The sequence below is a fragment of the Littorina saxatilis genome, linkage group LG2, assembly GCF_037325665.1.
Source record: "Littorina saxatilis isolate snail1 linkage group LG2, US_GU_Lsax_2.0, whole genome shotgun sequence".
Taxonomy (NCBI): Eukaryota; Metazoa; Mollusca; class Gastropoda; order Littorinimorpha; family Littorinidae; genus Littorina; species Littorina saxatilis.
This window is the reverse complement of record NC_090246.1, coordinates 69,521,130-69,540,090: the sequence shown is the minus strand read 5'-3', so window position 1 is coordinate 69,540,090 and position 18,961 is coordinate 69,521,130. Positions and strand designations below refer to the sequence as shown.

The following is an 18,961-nucleotide window of genomic DNA, read 5'->3' as shown; positions in this document are numbered from 1 at the left end:
CTGATCAAATGAATTGTCTGCACTCTGTGGGCAGTAATTAACAACAACAAGGAACACAATTTTAAAGTCAAATCCTTCAATGAAAGTTCAGAATTTTCACCCATGTTTCTGAAAAACTGCAAAACTTTGTCTACATCCCAAGTTTCATTGTATCTTGGTTGTGGTGTACGCAGTTCAAAGATTCCCTTTAGAAATCGAATTACTAAAGGGTGACATCCTACTGTTTTATTGTCTGGTAGAATAACCACTGCAGATAGTGCACTCCTTGCAGTGTTTATAGCACTGTATCCTAAGCCATCTTCATACAGCTTAGTCAAGAACTGTAACACCTCATCTATAGTCGGACGAAGGGGATCACACTGGCACTGCACACAAAACTTGCTCCATCTGCTGAGGTAGGAGGCATACTGCTGTCTGGTTGAAGGTCGCCACGATGCCCAGATAACTTGGAAAGTCTCACCTTGAACTCCTCTTGCTTCGAGGGATTTCCTGATAAGCAACAAGCCAGAAGTTGCAGAGTCCTGTGGAGCGGATGCACATCTTGCGTATGTGGTAGATGAATGGTAAGCTTTCCCTTTGGAAGAAGAACAGGCTCTTGTGTCAGCATTTTCAACATCTGGGGGTACCATACTGCCGTAGGCCACTTTGGAACGATCAAGATTCCTTCCGCTCTGTCGCGCTGCCATTTGTTGAGCACTTTCTGCAGCAAGCTGAAAGGCGGAAAGGCATATATTAACCATTTTGACCAATCTTGGGTAAAGGCATCAATGGCCAAGGCTTCTGGGTCTGGTATCCAGGACACGAATGGTTTCATCTGAAAATTTAATCGTGATGCAAATAGATCGATGTCTGGCTTCAGCAGACGATCTTTTAATTTGCAGAAAATATCATGATTCAATTTCCACTCAGTACGATCATTGAATTGTCTTGACAAAACGTCAGCTTCTGTATTCAGTATTCCTGGGATATGTGAAATTGATATCCAAATACCATTTTCCTTGCACCACATCCAAATTTGTTTTGCAACGTTATTGCAATCTGGAGAACGCGATCCTCCCATATTGGATATATAGGAGACTGCACATGTGTTGTCTGTCAAGACTTTTACATGTTTTCCTGTGATCATTTCTTTGAAACTTTTCAAAGCGTACAAAATTGCCATCATTTCTAGAACATTGATGTGCAAATTCATTTCTGTTTCGGACCATCGCCCTCCAGTCTTAATTTGACCACAAACAGCTCCCCAACCACCTGAACTTGCAGCATCCGTCTGGATTTCAACTTCAGGATTAGTTTTTTCAATGGGGAAAAAAGAGGAATCTAAATTTTCAATCCACCAGTCTAGTTCTTCTGTTGTCTTATCTGTCAAGCTTGTCAGCGATTCAAAATTTCCTGCAGAAAATTTTAACGATGTGGATTTCAGTCTGTCTAAACTCCTATAAAACAGTGGGCCCCACTGAACAGCTGGAAAGGTTGCTACCAACTGGCCTATAACTTGTGCCAGTTCTCTTATGGTCACCCTCTTCTTTCTTTTCAGTTCTGAACATGCGAGCACAACTTTTTGCTTTCTTTCCAGGGGTAAAGTAACTGTCATATCTTCAGAGTTTAAAAGAAACCCCAAGTACCTCAGTTTCTTGCAGGGTTTGAGAACTGATTTCTCTGTGTGGATAATAAATCCCAGTGAATCGAGTAATTTCACTGTCTTTGACACATTCTCTGCACACTCTTCAAAAGAATTACCTTGCAGATAACTATCATCAATAAAGGAAGTGGATAAATATCCCTGTGATCTGAGTGTGGCATAGACTGGTTTCATTAACTTTGTGAAATAACGAGGGCAGTTACTTAGTCCATTTGGGAAGCAGGTATACTGATAAAGTTTGTTTCTCCACATGAATTTGAGGTATTTCCTGCATTCTGCTTTTATTGGTACAGAGTAGTATGCATGTCTGAGATCCACTGAAGCCATGTAGCAGCCTCTTATCATCATTTGAGTTGCTGACGTAAGATTGTCCATCTTAAAGTGCTCATATTGTACTGAATCATTAAACTTTTTTAGATTCAAAATGAGACGGTAGGAGCCATCAGGTTTTGGGACCATGAAAACAGGGGAGATAATTTCATCTTCCTGATGCACCGATTTTTCAATAACTCCCAAGGATAACAGTTTTTCAATTTCCGAATCCATTTTTGTCCATAGATTTCCTTGTACTTGATTTTTCAAGTAAGAAAGATTTTCAGAATTTAAGTCAGAAAACTCATCTATTGGAATATCAGCACCGCACACCATGTCAAGAATAAATGGGTCTGATGTTATTTCTTCCCATTTTTGAACAAACTTTTTTAGTCTACCTGCTTCAAAAGGGCGGTTAGGTATTGTATCTTTACTTACAGATTTTGGCAGAGAAGGTAGTGGAGCTACTGCTGGCCTTGTTGCCACTCGGTTCGTCCGCTGCCGCGGTAGTTCATTCTGCCCCGTGCACGGTAAGGTCCTCTCCCTCTCATTCTGCCTCTTGGTGTCCAGGTTCTTCCTGCACCTCTTGGCCTCCAATTCCAATCGTTTTTTGCAAAGGGGTTTTGTGGAAAAAACTTTTGACCTTTTACTCCACTTGACTGACTGAGACCCAGGCCCATTCTAGCTGTTGTATCAATGTTTGCACATGCAGCTTTCAGGTCATTGCCAAACAACATATCTGTGATTGGAACTTCAGCAGAACCAAGTTTTTTGTACTTTTTGTTCAGTTGAGCATTTGAAATTTTTCCCCTTCTGTCGATTGACAGATCATGGTTTGTTTTCTGTACAAGTGCAATAGAATCTGCTACACCTTTCATGAGTCCCCGAATTTCGGGTGATTCACTTTTCAGTATGGTTTGCCATATGTTTGTGAGTGCATAGGTCGCTGTACACAGCGCTTTCTGATACTGCTGTAGTTTCAAATCTGCACCTCTTGTTGCACGGTCAAGTATTGACCATATCTCCGGATTGACCTTTGGAACAACAACCTTCAAGTTTTTAGGTCTGGCATACTTGTTCATTTTTTCTTTCATTTTTTCTTCTGAAATTTGACCTTTTGCCATGGTCTCATCAACCAGCTTCGCGATACCTTCCGGTATTTCTGGTGCAAGCTTTTCAGCATTGTCGAACTCTTGTTCTATTTCTGCCATTTCAGTGTCAGAATTACTAGTGCCACAAGTTTGACCACAAGTTTCACCTTCGTTCACTCTGATCATCGATTCTATTTGATCATCATAATCTTCGAACGAATCAGATTCGTCTCCAGATTCTTGTGACTCTGCTTTTCGCTTTTGTCTTTGTGTCATCTTCGAACCATGATCATCAGGCGATTCGCCTTCGGTCTGGCCTTGGCCCTGACCTAGCAGCGCTAGGATACGTTCGTTTTGTTTTTTCATGTTATTCCAATCACTGATTGGAATGGTCACTGCCTCTAACCGAGGTTTTTTCTGATTCTTTTTCTTCCCTTCTTTTTCATTTGACACATGTTTGTCCTTTTGACTTGAACAAGGCAAGTCTAACAATTGATCCACTTCATCCGCGTGGATTTGGATTTCAGGCACTGATTCAGTGCTGTCCATTGTTCGAACAAATTCTAAGCATTTGCGACAACAAATAAGGAAAATACACTTACCGCAGGTCAAAACAAATGGTTAACCGAAGGAATAAATCAGTCAAGTTAGGAAAAAAGGACCCTAAAAGGAAGGATTAACCTGATAAAGTAAGACCGGTTTTGGAGAAGCTGCTATGGCGGCCGGAAGTCGTACGGGAATGGCGTGTTTCCGGCGGTGTGCGCATCTCACAAATCACGTAGTTTCGGTAAACTACGAGAAGTGGAATCATAAGTACATGTTCTTCGCGGGTCGCCGAGAACATTAGCCTCTCGTAAATCTCGGCCAGTCTATTTGCAAACGTCCGATGTAAAAGGATTACGTAGAGGAAATCCTTTGCAATCATAACGCTTTCCGTAATGGATCCAGCTCTCTCGGTTCACTTACATTATCGCAGATCATAAACATAGGTTGTAGCTTTAGTTTCAGTCCACTCGCTAAAAGGTCGGGTTTCCAGTACTACGGTTTTATGACCGTTTCGCGGTGTCGAGTTTCGCAAAGTGAGACGTCTTTTGTAAAATTAGGAGGACGTAGAAGTAGCCTGGGAAACAAGCACACTAAAACTGTTTTATTATTCAACGACAGATCTTTTTATTTTGGTGCGTCTGTGGGATCAGGTTGTCTGCTGGAATTGTTAGCCTGTCTGCTGTAAACGTCAATGTCCTGAATTGATTCGACTGGATCGTTTTGTGTCAAAGCTTTTGAAGAAACTGTGAAATAACAGTTGACCCGATGTTTTTCTCAGCATACTTGTTTCTTAGTTTAGTCCAATCATGGCGACTTACTTTATATTCTGTCTCAGCACAGCTAGCTAGCCAATCAGCCAGCCAGCTAGCCAGACATACAAACACACATACATACAGACAACCATACTGCCACACAGACAGACAGACAGACAGACAAAGCAGACAGACAGACAGGTTAGAAATGTGCGAAATACGTGTCGAATCAGCTTGCCTTCAAAGTACAGCTGTCTTCAATATTAGAAAGTTGACGAGCGAGTAGAAGAAGTATATTCGAAAGTGGAAGTTGTTTATTTCTTGTTGTGTTTTCCTTCGTGATGCATCCTCCTACGACTAGTAGCTGTCACCTCCTGAGTGATTCCTTTAGTGACTTTGTTTGATCCTGTTTATATCTACTCTTTTACAGCTGAAATAAAAAAAAGATCCAGATGTATCTTTTATGTCTTGTGGGTGCCATGTTATTTAGGCATAAACGTCCGCGCTGCTTCTCCTGTGTCATTTTCGTCGCCATTTGGATTTTCTCCTCCAAGAACATGTTATGTGTTTGCTTCTCCTTCTTGGCGTCTTCGTCACTCTTTCATGTTCTCAGTCTAGCTTTGGCCTCTCAGCGCTGGCATAGGGTTATGGATCCATCGAAGCTGGCCATATATAAGAAACGAGAGACATAACATGACTACCATCAATAAAGAGAGAGTCAGAAAAAAACACCGCAGAAAAGAACACCCTTGAGGGGAGTACAAGCTTTAAGATCTCGCAAAATATCGGGGCGGGTCGCGAGACTTCGTATTCTGGTTTCCGGGGCAACGGGCATAAAACGCAAGGAGTCCCAATTAGTTGGCGTTAAAGAGGTTTATTTTTTCGCCATACCCCATTCCTCGCCAGCTTTTGGCGACCATGATGACTGAAAATAAGAGGGTTGGGATGCGTCGCGACTGCGTGTGGCCAGTTTCTTTCCGTCACTTCTTCAGCTTCTCGCCTGTTACACCTTTTTAATCTTCGTCTGCTGATTTGGCTGGCTCGTTGTCTGGCCATCTGTCAGTCTGTCTGTCTGTCAGCAAGTATGTATGTCTTTTTGTTGGTATGTCACTAAATTTTTCAGCTTTTCTTCGATTTCTCGGTTATTTTGCGTGGTTGTTCATAGAAGCTCCACATATAGTAGACTAATAGCGGTAAATTGTAGTGTGTTTTTGCTCAGTTGTCATCTCACTTTACCTACCACTACCCTCACCCGCACTCACCCACACCAAACCATCGCTGACCCTCCAGGACACCATCTCATTCAAACAGAGCGACAAGAGTAAGAGAGAAAGAAAGAGATACAGATAGAGACTTAGAGGGAGTCAGAGAGTGAGAGAGAACACAAACCCACCAATACACACACAGAAAAAAAGTTAGACTATCCGCACAGTAATCGACTTTGCCCAGCCATCCTGACAGCATCACTGTCTTATTTGTCTACCGCAGTGTCTATCTTCTTTATTTACTGTCCAACTTTCACCCCGGCCCTGTCTATAGGGGGTGCCCACCGCGGCGAACAGATTTGGGGGGACAGACGAGGCAATACTTCATAAAACGCCACCACGAATCAATCATACATGGCGTTTCCAATCTCTTTTCGTCCACACTGTTTTTGCTGTCCTGGGTACTGTCAGTAGCTACTGTAGTGGTTGGTAGTGGGATTCAAAAATCGAACATCTTTAGTTGTGTTGGGATTGGGGAGGGATTTGAAAGTACTACAAGAAAATTGGTTGATTAAAATCAACATGGCCGAAGCAATGTTTTCATAAAAGAAGCGGTATTGTACGGGCACATGTTGAATTTGGGTTATATGTGTTGCAGAGTATTTGAAAATCCGTAGGCATAAACACATGCAAAGAAGAGTGATAGGTCCCTGTTGTGAATATAGTCAAGTGGACAAATTGATTACTTATGTTTCACACTAGTTTTGCTGTTACAGAGAGGAGACGGTTTGGCGGTCATGGGTTGTAGGTTATGCAACTTTAAGAGCATGGTGCATGTACTTGTGATCGTTTTGATGAAAGCGTCATGAAGAGGGTGTTACAAATACATTGTAAATTTTGTTTTTGATGTTTGGTCTTCGTTGTGGTGGTTGTAAGATTGTGATGTGTTTAACCAACGAGATACAATGCTATTTGGGACATGGTAATAATTGATTGCCGGTATGGACGATATTCTGTGCTGTTACGGTTTGAGATTGTTGGCAGGGGTGAGCAAAAATGTGACCGACTCAGAAACAGAAAAGCCTGTTGTGAAAATGCACAAATTAGGAGGAAAAAACGAAACAAAAAAAAAGTAACTGATCTCATGAGCCTCGACCCCTCAATAACTAGTAGAGCATAGTGCAATTTCATGTTGGCATCTTCTCCACTAAAAGCTATAACCCAAAGACTGAAGACCAAAGTGCTTTACCCCACTTCTGACCCGAATCACCCCCCTCCTGCTAGGTACACGTGCCCTCAAGTTAACCTCTGCTTTGACCTGTGTGCCAGGAGTCGGATGGGAGAGAGAGAGAGAGAGCGAGAGCGAGAGTGAGATAGAGAGACACACACACACATAGACAGAGACAGACATAGAAAGACAGAAGCGGAGAGACTCAGAGGGAGACACAGACAAAGACATACATACAGAGAGAGAGAGAGAGTCTGGAGTCTGGAGTCTGGAGTCTGGATGGTTTATTGATTAGGCCTTGGGCCCATTTCAATTCGGGGTGTACACAGTTTCAAAATTACATGCTTCATGAATAATAATCATAATAATAGAGAGAGAGAGAGAGAGAGAGAGAGAGAGAGAGAGAGAGAGAGAGAGAGAGAGAGAGAGAGAGAGAGAGAGAGAGAGAGAGAGAGAGAGAGAGAGAGAGAGAGAGAGAGAGAAACTGTAACTGATCTCGTGAGAAGGGTAACAAAACGAGACATGTCAAATCTCCGAACGCATTGCAATAGATGACCGCTCCTGCGGCCATCAAACAGGCGAGGGAGGACGGGGATAGAGGTGACGATGGAGAGGGAGAGAGAGCGGGAGGGGAAGGGGAGAGAGAGAGAGAGAGAGAGAGAGAGAGAGAGAGAGAGAGAGAGAGAGAGAGAGAGAGAGAGAGAGAGAGAGAGAGAGAGAGAGAGAGAAAGACAGACAGACAGACAGACAGACAGACAGACAGAGGCAGAGGCAGAGACAGAGAGTGGTAGAGATACATGCAGACAGAGAGCACGAAAGAGAGAGCAAGAGAGAGGTACAGAGAGAGAGAGAGAGACGGACAGACACAGAGACAAAGACAAAGAGAGCGCTTACACGCGTTCGTGCGTGCGTGCGTGCGTGAGTGCGTTTGAATGTTTGTGCGGAGGGTGAGGCAATTGGGAATAGAGGCATATGTGGAGACAGAGGGATAAAAAGAGACATGCAAGGGAGAGGGAAGAAGGTGGTGTTGGTGTTGATGTTGGGGGAGGTGGGGGGATTGTACATGAAACCAGTGTCATAGTGTTTGCAAGTGTGCGTGTGGGCGGCCAAACGGGCGGGGACTCCACAAGCCTTTCTATTGCATTTTCTTCTGTTCATGCTGTTATCACTTTAAATCTGATTTAAATTGATTTGATTAATTCATTCTATTTATTTTCGATTTAGATAATAATCGAAACATCTGAATGTTTCAACGGTCGCTTAAAACTAAAAAATAAAAATAAAATCACAAAACAAAGGTGTATGTTACAGCATCTTAGAAGAAGATTTAGAATTTATTTTGCTCGGATCAGCCACTTTTTTCCAATTTTCTATCACGTACACATAACAGTGAATCCGAAACTTTTATTCAGAATCCTCCATTCTCAAGTCGTCTTGAAACGCGTTTCTTCAAGAATACTCTCAGACAATAATATGCCAATTGTCACGATTCTCTGCAGAATAAAAACATCGTTGGCATACGAGCATGTTAAATTAATTTACGAAGCAACTGAACCAAACGCGCAAAGAAAAAAGAAGTCTCTCTCTCTCTCTCTCTCTCTCTCTCTCTCTCTCTCTCTCTCTCTCTCTCTCTCTCTCTCTCTCTCTCTCTCTCTCTCTCTCTCTCTCTCTCTCTCTCTCTCGTTCTATAGGTCTCTGTCTGTGTGTCAGTCTGTCGGTCTCTCTGTCTGACTGTCAGTCTATGTCTGTCTGTCTCTCTGTCCGTATGTCTCTGTCTCGCATCTACACATGCACATACGTCACCACTACTCCACCCCCTCCCCCTTAACACACACACACGCTACCTCTGCCTTTCTCTCTTCTCCCTCTGTGTAAGCGTGTTTTACCCCTTCCAACCCCCACCCCCCCCCCCCTCCCCCCTCGTTCTTTTTTTCGCAAACCTGCAATTCGCCTTCCTCCTTTTCTGTTTCCTTTTCGTTTTGTTTGTTCACACCACCATATATTCTCAAACACGCTTCTCCCGGGCAAAATCAGATGTCACCTAAACTCGTTTGTTATTTTGTCTCTCGAACACGGGGTGCATGCAAAGTCTGTGCTTACCATCAAAGAGGTCTGGCACCTCTGCCAAAGAATACATTTGTTGTCGCAACCGATCAGCTCTTGGGAAATCTTTGATGTCGTAAGCTAACAGATCGAAAGCACTGCAAATAAATAAAGCAAACGAGGAAGAGATATGTCAGACGAGAGAGAGAGAGAGAGAGAGAGAGAGAGAGAGAGAGAGAGAGACAGAGACAGAGACAGAGAGAGAGAGAGAGAGAGAGAGAGAGAGAGTTGCTTATTCTATTAAACAGGAAAAAGGTCCCCTGCAATAAACAATTTTATTTTGACCATGGAGGCATTGCTACGATTTATGTTTTGACCAGCTTTTTTTCGATTTGTTTTTGTTTTGTGTGTTTTTGGCTCACGTAAGTGTAGCCTATGCGATCGTAACTTTGTCTGTCTGTGCGTGCGTTTGTGCGTGTGTGCGTGTGTGCGTGTGTGTGTATGTCTGTGGTAGAAACTTTAACATTTCCGAGTCTATGTGTGAGTGGTTATCCAAGACTATGGATAAAGCTCGCATAAGATTACGTCACGGTCAAAAGTGTTTGACGTCAATTAATGCATCATGACGGCATGCCTCCCTGTAGTCTTTCTCTCTCGCGTGGTGTGTGTGGTCTCGGTCATTGTTATTTTGAGCGGGCCGAGACTATTTGGCAGTCGTGTCCCTGTAAGTAGGCTACATGGACACAGACAGATCTAGATCTAGTGTCTCTCTTTCTTGCACAGTGTCACCTAAGCTTACTGTGTGTGTGGGTGTGTATGTGTGACGGAGTGATTGAGTTTGTGTTACTGTTTGTCTATTTCTTACGTGAGCCTTGAAGGCTTCGCCTCTTGTTTGTTTAGTTTTTGTCTTTTAGAATATGTTCATTGTTGACGTTTCCTTCAGTGCCCTTTGCAGATAACTATTTTTATTTTTCACTATTCGTGCATCGATATTTAATTTACTGTTGATTTTCTAAAAGATTATTTTGCTTTCGTTATTGTTGATGCGCTATTTTTTCCCGTACTTAAACCTGTTTTCTGAAGTTTGTGTGTGTGTTTGTTTGTTTGTTTTTGTTGTTGATTTGTGTGTTTGATTGTGCAGTTGTTTGTTTTTCAGGTAGGGGGTAGATGTTCCTCTCTCAACATATTCACATTCTGCGTATTGCCTTTGTAGACCAATATTTCATGTGTTTCCATTGTATTACTTTTGGGGAGTAGAGGAGAAGCGAATATGTCAACCATTCCAACATTAACATTTCTGAAGATGAAATGAAGACAAAATAGCGCGTAATATTCTCCGAGGAAAATTAAATGAGGTTCTCCAAGAGTTTTTCATTTCTTGCGTTTTTTGAAGTAGTTGTTAAGGAAATATGCCCCCTCACTTTAGAAGCTAAAACATCAGACAAAAAGAGGGGCGGGCAGAGAGATCGTGTTGTTCAAATAGAAGCATCTGCTTCCTCGGAAAAGTTAATGAGTTGCTGTGTAAAAAGAAATAGAAACATTGAGAAAGAAAGAGACTCCCTCTCTATGTCTGTACGTGTGTGCGTGCGAGTGTGGGCGTGTGTGTGTTTGCGCGCACGCATGTGTGTGTGTGTGGGGGGGGGGCGGGGGGGTGGGGGTTAACAAAACTAGCAGCACTTGGTTGGAGTCATAGAAAGCGGGAGGCCGAGTTTGAAGAGGCAGTAGCACAAATAGAGAGATAGAGAGAGAGAGAGAGAGAGAGAGAGAGAGAGAGAGAGAGAGAGAGAGAGAGAGAGACACACACACACACACACACACACACACAGGCACAGACAGAGAGGCAGACATAGACAGAGAGGCAGACAGACAGACTCAGAGGTAGTTACAGAGACACATAGACAGTGACAACGTTTTTTTCTGGAAGAGACTGCCACAGAAACAAAATAACAGATGAAACTTCGACTGAGAGACAGAGGCTGAACAAGCGACCCCTCTGACGCACTGAATCCGTTATCTTCTGGCACCATTCCGCAGGACCCGCCAAATAATTAAAATGTAAATTGCAAGCTTTTCGGGAAAATGGGAGCGCAGATTTAACGCTGTATGTGGTACGCGTCTGGCGCAGAGAATTCATTGCGATATGCTCTTCAACACTTCACAATGGCTTCTGTACCTCTTTCACCGCCCATGTAATGCTGACATTTCCCAAAAATGCAGCGCTCAGCAGGGGTGTAAGGATGGCCGTGGGGCAGTTGCATGTGGTCTGGTGCATCTCGATCTGTATCCTAGACCTGCCTACCTTGGTGTTAAAGATGCAGTCTTTTTCGTGTCAGCAGATGGCAGTCACCCGCCGTCACAGATTCTGTCAGTCCAGTCCAGGCTATTGGAGTATTGCATGTGAGGGGTTCATCCATCCACTGGAAAAAACCGTAGAAATCAACATCCTGGTTGACAAACACGGTCATACACGTGCGAAATACGAGTGTACGTGGGAGTTGCAGCCCATGCATGCAGAGAAAAAGAAGAAGAAGAAGAATTTGTTGCTGAATTAATTTCGCAAACTGACATTATATGTGTCACTTTTGAAATTAGTTACGGGACACTACATCTCTTGAAACACTGACAGCCACATGAAACTATTATCAAATCGTTATTATTATCATATAAGTTATTGAGACATCGCAGTGCGCTTAGAAATGTATAGAGCAATTGGAACGAAGCGCGGAGGGGTGTGGGGGGGATGTAAGGGGATGAGAGAGAGAGAGAGAGAGGGGGCAGGCAGAGACATAGGCAGTATCTGATGAAGCAAACACTTGTTCTTCTTTTTCGTGAAGTTCAGAATCATCATAAACATATCCTCTATGTGAAGCGTACAGTCGACACATAATGACCTCCCTTGATTGTCAGTTGTTTCCATCCATTTGGGTGATCTCTCCTATCATTTTCCATGTTTAGCGATGTCTGACTTCCGCCGAGACTGCTTATTTTCTCCACTACGGATTTCGTCTTGGCACGATAAAGCCGTATTTGTCTTCAGAGTAACAGATAACATTTTTTATTTCTCTCGGAAAGACTCTTTTCTCAGTGTTCATGTGCTCCAGTTCTTGTTTTTTATATTTAGTCAAGTTTTTTGTTTGTTTGTTTTTTGTTTGTCTTTATCTGTTATTCTCCGTACTTTTCTTATTAACAAGTATGTAACAGAAATCTATCAAAGCTACCTATTCCAATCATGACATTTACCAGAAAATGTGCCTGCTTGTATTGGCAAAAGACGGGCTATGATCCAATCACATCAAAAGCTTGTTGAAAAAATCATGTAGTTCAATTTATGTTTTTGCATCTGTAGCTGTAGCATTTTTAACTGTCCCGAAGACAAACAAGTTTTGTTGTAGAGCAATGGCCTTCGTCTACTCCACCATCTGCTATTTAGAATATTATTTGTAAATTATTATATGTGTTGCCCCTCGAAAGTGTTCTCTTTTCTTTGCGTGTGCTATTTTCTTAAACCCCGCTCAATTTAACGACGAGAAACCGACTTTATCACCCTGTCAACCCCCCCTCCCCCCCCCTCCATCTTTTGTTTTCTGCTCCACATCTACTGATTCCCTTCCGTACATTTTTGTCAAGCCACCATGCCATGCCAGGCCACATTATGACGTGCCTCTCACCCACATTGATACCACATCTCATCCTTAAAACTCCATGCCCCACCCACATCTCACCACACTTCTTATCCCTTCCCTTGTCTTCCATTCCTTAACTGTTAATGGAAAGTCTGGGAGAAAATCGTCCCAATTACTGGTTGCGTGATAGAAAACTTTCTAATAGGTTCCAAGCGGCCTTTAGATCAGAAAGGGGAGATGAGCAGTTTGCACCAGTCGAAAGTCAATTTAGCTCCCTTGACGAGACGCGTGGCGTCGGGGAGTGTTCGGTAGAGGGCGCGGCATGTTCTCACAGGCTGATGATGGCGGCCATTGTCTCAAGTGCCTCGCTCTGTTATCTGCACCAAACACAGTGCAGGTTGAACATAAAGTGTTTATGTCTTTGCGCGGAGAGTGCATTCATGTACATGTGTGGTCTGTTGTCGAACATAGCACAGTTGAACATTAAGTCAGGTCATTGTCTCAAGTGTCTGCGATGGTATCCACGACAGCACAGATCGAACGTAAAGCGTTTATATCTTGGCGCGATGCTTGCTTGTATGTACATTTGCGGTCTGTGTCGACCTAGCACAATTCCGCAAGGTAACATTGAGTGATGTGAGACTGAAGTGCAATTCCTTGCCTGGCGACCCTTGTCTCACATGTCTTTGCTTTTATCAGCATCAAAGACATCGCAGGTTAAAAATAAATTGTTTATGTCTTGGCGTGATGCTTGCTTTTCTGTGTATGTGTGGTCTGTGTCGAGTGCACACAATGATGGTGCATGGAGAGATTATAAACTGAAGTGTAGTTTCTTCTCGTCTTAATGTACTTGATGTCTAAAGAGAAAGGAAAGTCGGAGTTCAATATTGAACAAAGTATTTAGCAAATACTGTCAAGAAAGTATTCTGGTTGTATTTATCTGCCTTTCTTAAAGGCTGCCATATACGTAGCGTTCATTAATTAATTCATATTGTTTTCATGTGCCAATAATGTTATAAAACTGTACCTAAGGGGATATACTAACGATTGGCTGTAGCTTTCGAACACAGAAAAAATTATTTCAGTATTGCAAAGTGGTGTTGATAGTGTCGAATGTAAACAGAACAGTCTCAAAGTGAAAGTGGATTTTTTTCCGGAAATTGCGAAGTTAACAAGAATACAGAAAAGAGCGCTTTCCTGCTTAGCACAATACGCTACCGCGTTAATCTGGCGTGTCAATATCACTACGTTTTGCACGTGGAAGGTGAGCGATTTCCTTCACGCGGGGATTGACGAAGCTGTACTGTCTGTGTTGACGGTCTAAAAATAGCCCAAGTCCTGGAGAACTGTTGCTAAACATAGCAATAAAGAATTAATTATTTCTCGTAATTGGTAAGGACTTCAAACCTAAAACTTTGCAGGAAGCTTAATTTATACATCCCCGCAACGATGGGAAAAGCCCTGGAAGTAATTAAACTAATTAAATAGGACTATATGTCAGCCTTTAATAGATCAGGTGACTCAGTAGATAACAGCAGCAATGCCAAAGCTTTATCATTATTATCTCGAATGCAAACGAAACAAAAATATAACAATGCCAACCAAATCCTACAAACGAGGTAAATCTGTAACTCACACGAATTTAGATCATCGGAACGAAACAAAACTCATATCATATGACTTCTATACTTTGATATTGTTGATGTTGTTTTCTCTTATACCCGCATGCAGCCATGTTGAAGGAGTGAACATCAAACAAATCTGTACCGCATTAAAATTACTCGAAACAAAACTGACAGCTTGTCATTACTGCTATGTGTATCGATGTGTATCTGCCTTGGATATTTCCGTCGCTCGTCATACTTTTTTTCTTCTAACAACCAGGACCAATTATTGAGGAGTGAGAAATAAACCGTCAGGTTTGCTGCCTTTTAAATCAACCGAAACGTTCAAGTCAGAAGAAAAAGAACATTTCATTCTACTGGATTAGGTTCTTCAGTTCCAACGATTTTTGCTTCTCTACCCCAAAACGAGAGTTTTCCTTTTCGAGTAATCCCAGCACACAATCCAGACAATTCTCGAAGACGGTGGTAGACAGTAGCTCAGTCGTAACTTTCAATGTTCTCCTTCGATTTTCCCCAGACGAAGGAATAGCAGGGACGCTCCAAGCTGAAAATTGAATAGCCCTGTACAGGTGGTAGCTGGCAGGGGCACGACCAGATAACGGGATCGAACTCTCGCCACAAATCAATGGTCCCTTTTGAGGGATGGCTTGGTGGTTGTGCAAGAAGACGAAAAAGTATACTCTGTGTGTGTAGGGGTGTGGGTAGGGGAAGGATGATGTGGTTGGGTGTGTATATGTGGGAAGGGTGGTATGTGTGTGTGCGGGGGGGGGGGGGGGCGGTAGGACTGCCTGCCTGTCATCGGTCAGCCTGTCTGTCTATCTGTCTGTGTCTGATTGTCTGTCTATCTGTCCTGCCTGTGAGTCTGATCGGGAGGGGCACAGCCCACAGCAAAGAAGAAAGGAGATTATGATTGATTGCAAACCAGACGGAATGACAGAGAGAAATATAGCCACCCAGACACAAAGACCACACACACACACACACACACACACACACACACACACACACACACACACACACACACACACACACACACACACACACACACGGGAAGAGCACGGGTACCAACTCAACCAGAAGACTCTCCATCTTGTACAGTTTAGCTCCGACCGACCGATCTGGAGAGATTCTCTGACCTAAGACCATCTTGACGCCGCGTAGACAAAAAGATGACGCGAGGTTCCCAGATCTCCCTTCTGCGCAATCAGTCGAGACTGTTTTGCCTGGCTTGCCGAGACATGTTTAGTCCGGACCAGTGGCTGAATTCTGATCTTTGCTTGCCCCGTCCATACAAGGCAGCTATGTTATTCCAATCTGACTGACGTCTGGAAATTGGATTTGCTGGGGGGACACGGGGAAATCTATCTGCTGCACCATTCTCCCTGGACAGTGTCCCCCGCCGACTCCTCTCGCGTCGGAGGAGAGAGAGAAGGAGCAAATCCTATTACGAGTGCTAGGTACGTTGGTCTTCCCAACGATCCAGTCCCGCTAGGAGCTGCTAGGAGTCGATGGAACGCCCGCTTACGAATGAAATATTCATTATTGCTCTCTTTTTGTCCCTGCTTTACGGCTTCGGTTTATTTTTGGGGGGACAGTTAGATGCAAAATGTTGCCTGAAAAAAAATGTATGGCCGTTTACCTCCATTCTGTAGATTTGTTGTAAACAAATCTCACATAGCAGGCGTTTGCTAAATAAAACAAACCAAAACGAAAAATGTTAAGAAAATGTTGCGTCTTTTCTGTTCCTATAAGCCTTATTTACGGCTGCACGAGAATCAGATATGAAAGGTTTTGTTTTTTTGAAAAAAAATACAACTGCTTACTTCAAGCCCACAGATTTCTGTCTGTCAAATGCATCAAACTATATCAGATGAGACGCGCTAGAAAAATGGATGAAATTGTATCTTCCCCTCCCATTTGTTCCTCGTCTTTGCCCAATTTCTTGAAATGGGCATTATAAGAGACACGTTGAGATGTTTTTAGCAGAATATAAGAGAGGCCTCCGCCTCTTCCCAGCAATCTTCTTATTCCATTTTTTCCCATTCGTGTTTGTAGCTTAATGTCCAATTTGATGCTCTTGCAAATAGAGATATGGCTTGAGTTCTCTCCACAATTTTTCCTTTACAAAGCGAACAAGCAACTCGATTTGCTAATTCATGTTCAACAAGACTGTTGCATGGATCCCCATGCTTCCGTAAAATGCGTATCGACTTGAAATCAGCATGTCCATTTTTTCAGGAGCCTTCATTGTGGTGCCTTTGAAAATGTAAGATGCTAACACATTTGAGTTGTGGTTGTTTTGTAATAGGGGAAGGGGGTCACGCACACACACATACACACACACACTTACACGCACACACACACACGCACGCGCGTACACACACACACACACACACACACCCGCCGGCACGAGCGCGCACGCATGTACTCCCACGCATGCACCCACACACACACATACACACACACTCCACCAACCCCACAATCCAACTTTAACCCCCCCCCCCCCGCCCCTACACGTAAAACGTATCCCTGGACCGAAAACAAAACACATATCGCGGCAACGTGAAACGTTGTAGCTTTTTAAGAGAGTGTAAGAGGGGGGGGGGGGGAGTGCGGAGGGGAAGGGTGTGAGGGGTATGATTGATGGCAGTTTTTGTTGCTGGCGGTAATGGATGTCGGTGGACACATTTCAAGTCAAGGGCCCCCATAACTTAGGACTCTGTTGATTGCTTGCTTGTAGGGGGCTGGGCCTGGCGGTTCGATGAGCACGACACGCCTTTCCAATAAATTCGTGTACGGCCTGGGACTAATGCTGGAGAGGTGAGAGAGAGAGAGAGAGAGAGAGAGAGAGAGAGAGAGAGAGAGAGAGAGAGAGAGAGAGAGAGAGAGAGAGAGAGAGAGAAAGAGAGAGAGTGAGTGACACAACCTCCTGAGAGATCATTCAGCCTATGTAACGATTCGAAGCACGTGCAATCGACCAGTTTATAATGCATGTTTCCATGCAATCTGAAAGCGCAGCCCTCCTGGCGATAGAAAATCAATTTACAACACACTGATTCGCCCCCACTGTGCCTATCGTGGCTTAATTTCTATTTTTTAAAGATGTATAGGAGGGGGGGGAGCTACTGTACATGTTGTGGGTGAATTCGAATTGAAATAATTGCTGCTCCCCTGTCACCTTGCCCAGTACAGCCACCCGGCCCGTACGAACGCCGCGTTTGCGACAGGGAGAACAGGAATCATCCAAAATGTGTAAATCAGAGTACTGTTCTTTTGAAAGCATCGGTGAATATGTGCGACTGAATCATTGAGGGGGTCAAGAAGGACAGCGGGCTTATATGAAGCTTTGCCAACTGCACGGTATGTACGTTCCTATATATATATATCCGCTTAATCTCCTTGACCCCCACACACACTACTATACTTTATTCAAACGGGGTACAATAAGCTGAGAAGTAATTTCTCAAGTTAACTTTCTACGTAAACAATTCACCCAGTGCTTAAAACCATGCATTGAAAACATCGGTGTCTGTTGGTCTACTTTCCGTTGTTGCCTGAATGTGTCGGAATGATGGAGAGACAGAGACAGACAGAGACAGAGAGACAGACAGAGGGAGGGAGACAGACAGACAGACAGACACACAGACAGACACACAGACAGAGACAGACAGACAGACGGACAGACAGACAGACAGACAGACCGACAGACAGAAAGACCGACAGACAAATATGCAGACAGACAGAAAGACCGACAGAGACAGACAGACAAACAGACAGACAGACAGACAGACAGACATACAGACAGACAGACCGACAGACCGACAGACAGAAAGACCGACAGACAAATATGCAGACAAAGAGACAGACAGACAGACAGACACGGACAAACAGAGAAACAGACATAGACAGACGGACAGACAGAGGCAGGGACAGGTAGACATAAATAAAATAAGACCCACCCATCGATAACTATTAACTCGACCTTTATCATCATTCTTCCGTGCTCCTGAGCTGTAAGCTATTTTCTGCCACTGACGGTAGTACCGTCCTGATCGAATACAAGCGAACCTGGGAGAGCTAAAGTGATAGCTTGCGAGTGTCAGTCTGTCAGTGATAGGGCAACATGCTTCACGTGCGACGCGTAAGACGTGTCATTAAATGCACTATGTCACATGTTAGGTTGCCCTAGCTACCAGGCGGATATACTCCAACACGGCCTTAGCTGGGCGCGAAACACGAGAGTCGAGCGAGGGCTTGGAACAGTAGCTACTCATTAAGGCGTGAAAATGCCCAGTTATAGCTACCACATAACACGCCACCAACTTAATCACTCCGCCGAGTCGCTGATGCCAGGCAATAGGTTGCACAAAGGTTTACTCTGAGACACATACACCTTGTCGGTGACGGAGGAAGGTGAGGTGTTTTCACTACCAGTGGAAGCTCCCTTGTAAGACCTTCAACAAGTCTGCGAACATTATGTCTGAAAAGAGTGTAATTTATAATTATATACAAGTCATAATTTATTTTAATTCAATTTTTAATATGTCTTAAAACATAGATATTGTGTACAGATTCTATAAACAGAACATTTTATAGATAGCAAAGTTTGTGCGATTAGGTGGAAGGGGGGTAAGTGTCACAGGTCATGTTATTTTGTCAGTGGCGAAGGTAGGTGTTTTCCTTACCAACGGCATAGCCTAATGAGCTTGCAATCTTGATGAGATCGTGGCATGTACACGATTTAGGTACAGAGAGTACCATGTGTCTTATGTGCCTACTACTTTTGACTTGAGAGCCCTACTGCCTTATAAAAGTCGCATGAAGGGGAATCATTTAGATTTTTTAAAGGACATTATTTTTTTATAGGGCGTGGTCACTATACACAAACAAATAG

At 43.5% G+C, this 18,961-nt stretch overlaps 1 long non-coding RNA gene across 1 annotated transcript in view; it reads right to left on the bottom strand.

Annotated features, from left to right (window-relative positions):
* The window catches only part of LOC138959607 (uncharacterized), a 3,483-nt gene extending 922 nt beyond the window's left edge, over nt 1–2,561 (bottom strand). Inside the window, exons 1-2 of the long non-coding RNA XR_011453754.1 lie at nt 2,393–2,561; nt 1–710 (exon numbers count right to left, since the gene is read on the bottom strand). The exon at nt 1–710 is cut by the window's left edge and continues 922 nt beyond it. This is a non-coding gene — a long non-coding RNA (uncharacterized lncRNA). The remainder of the gene's footprint in view (nt 711–2,392) is intronic.
* Between the last annotated feature and the right edge of the window lie 16,400 nt (nt 2,562–18,961).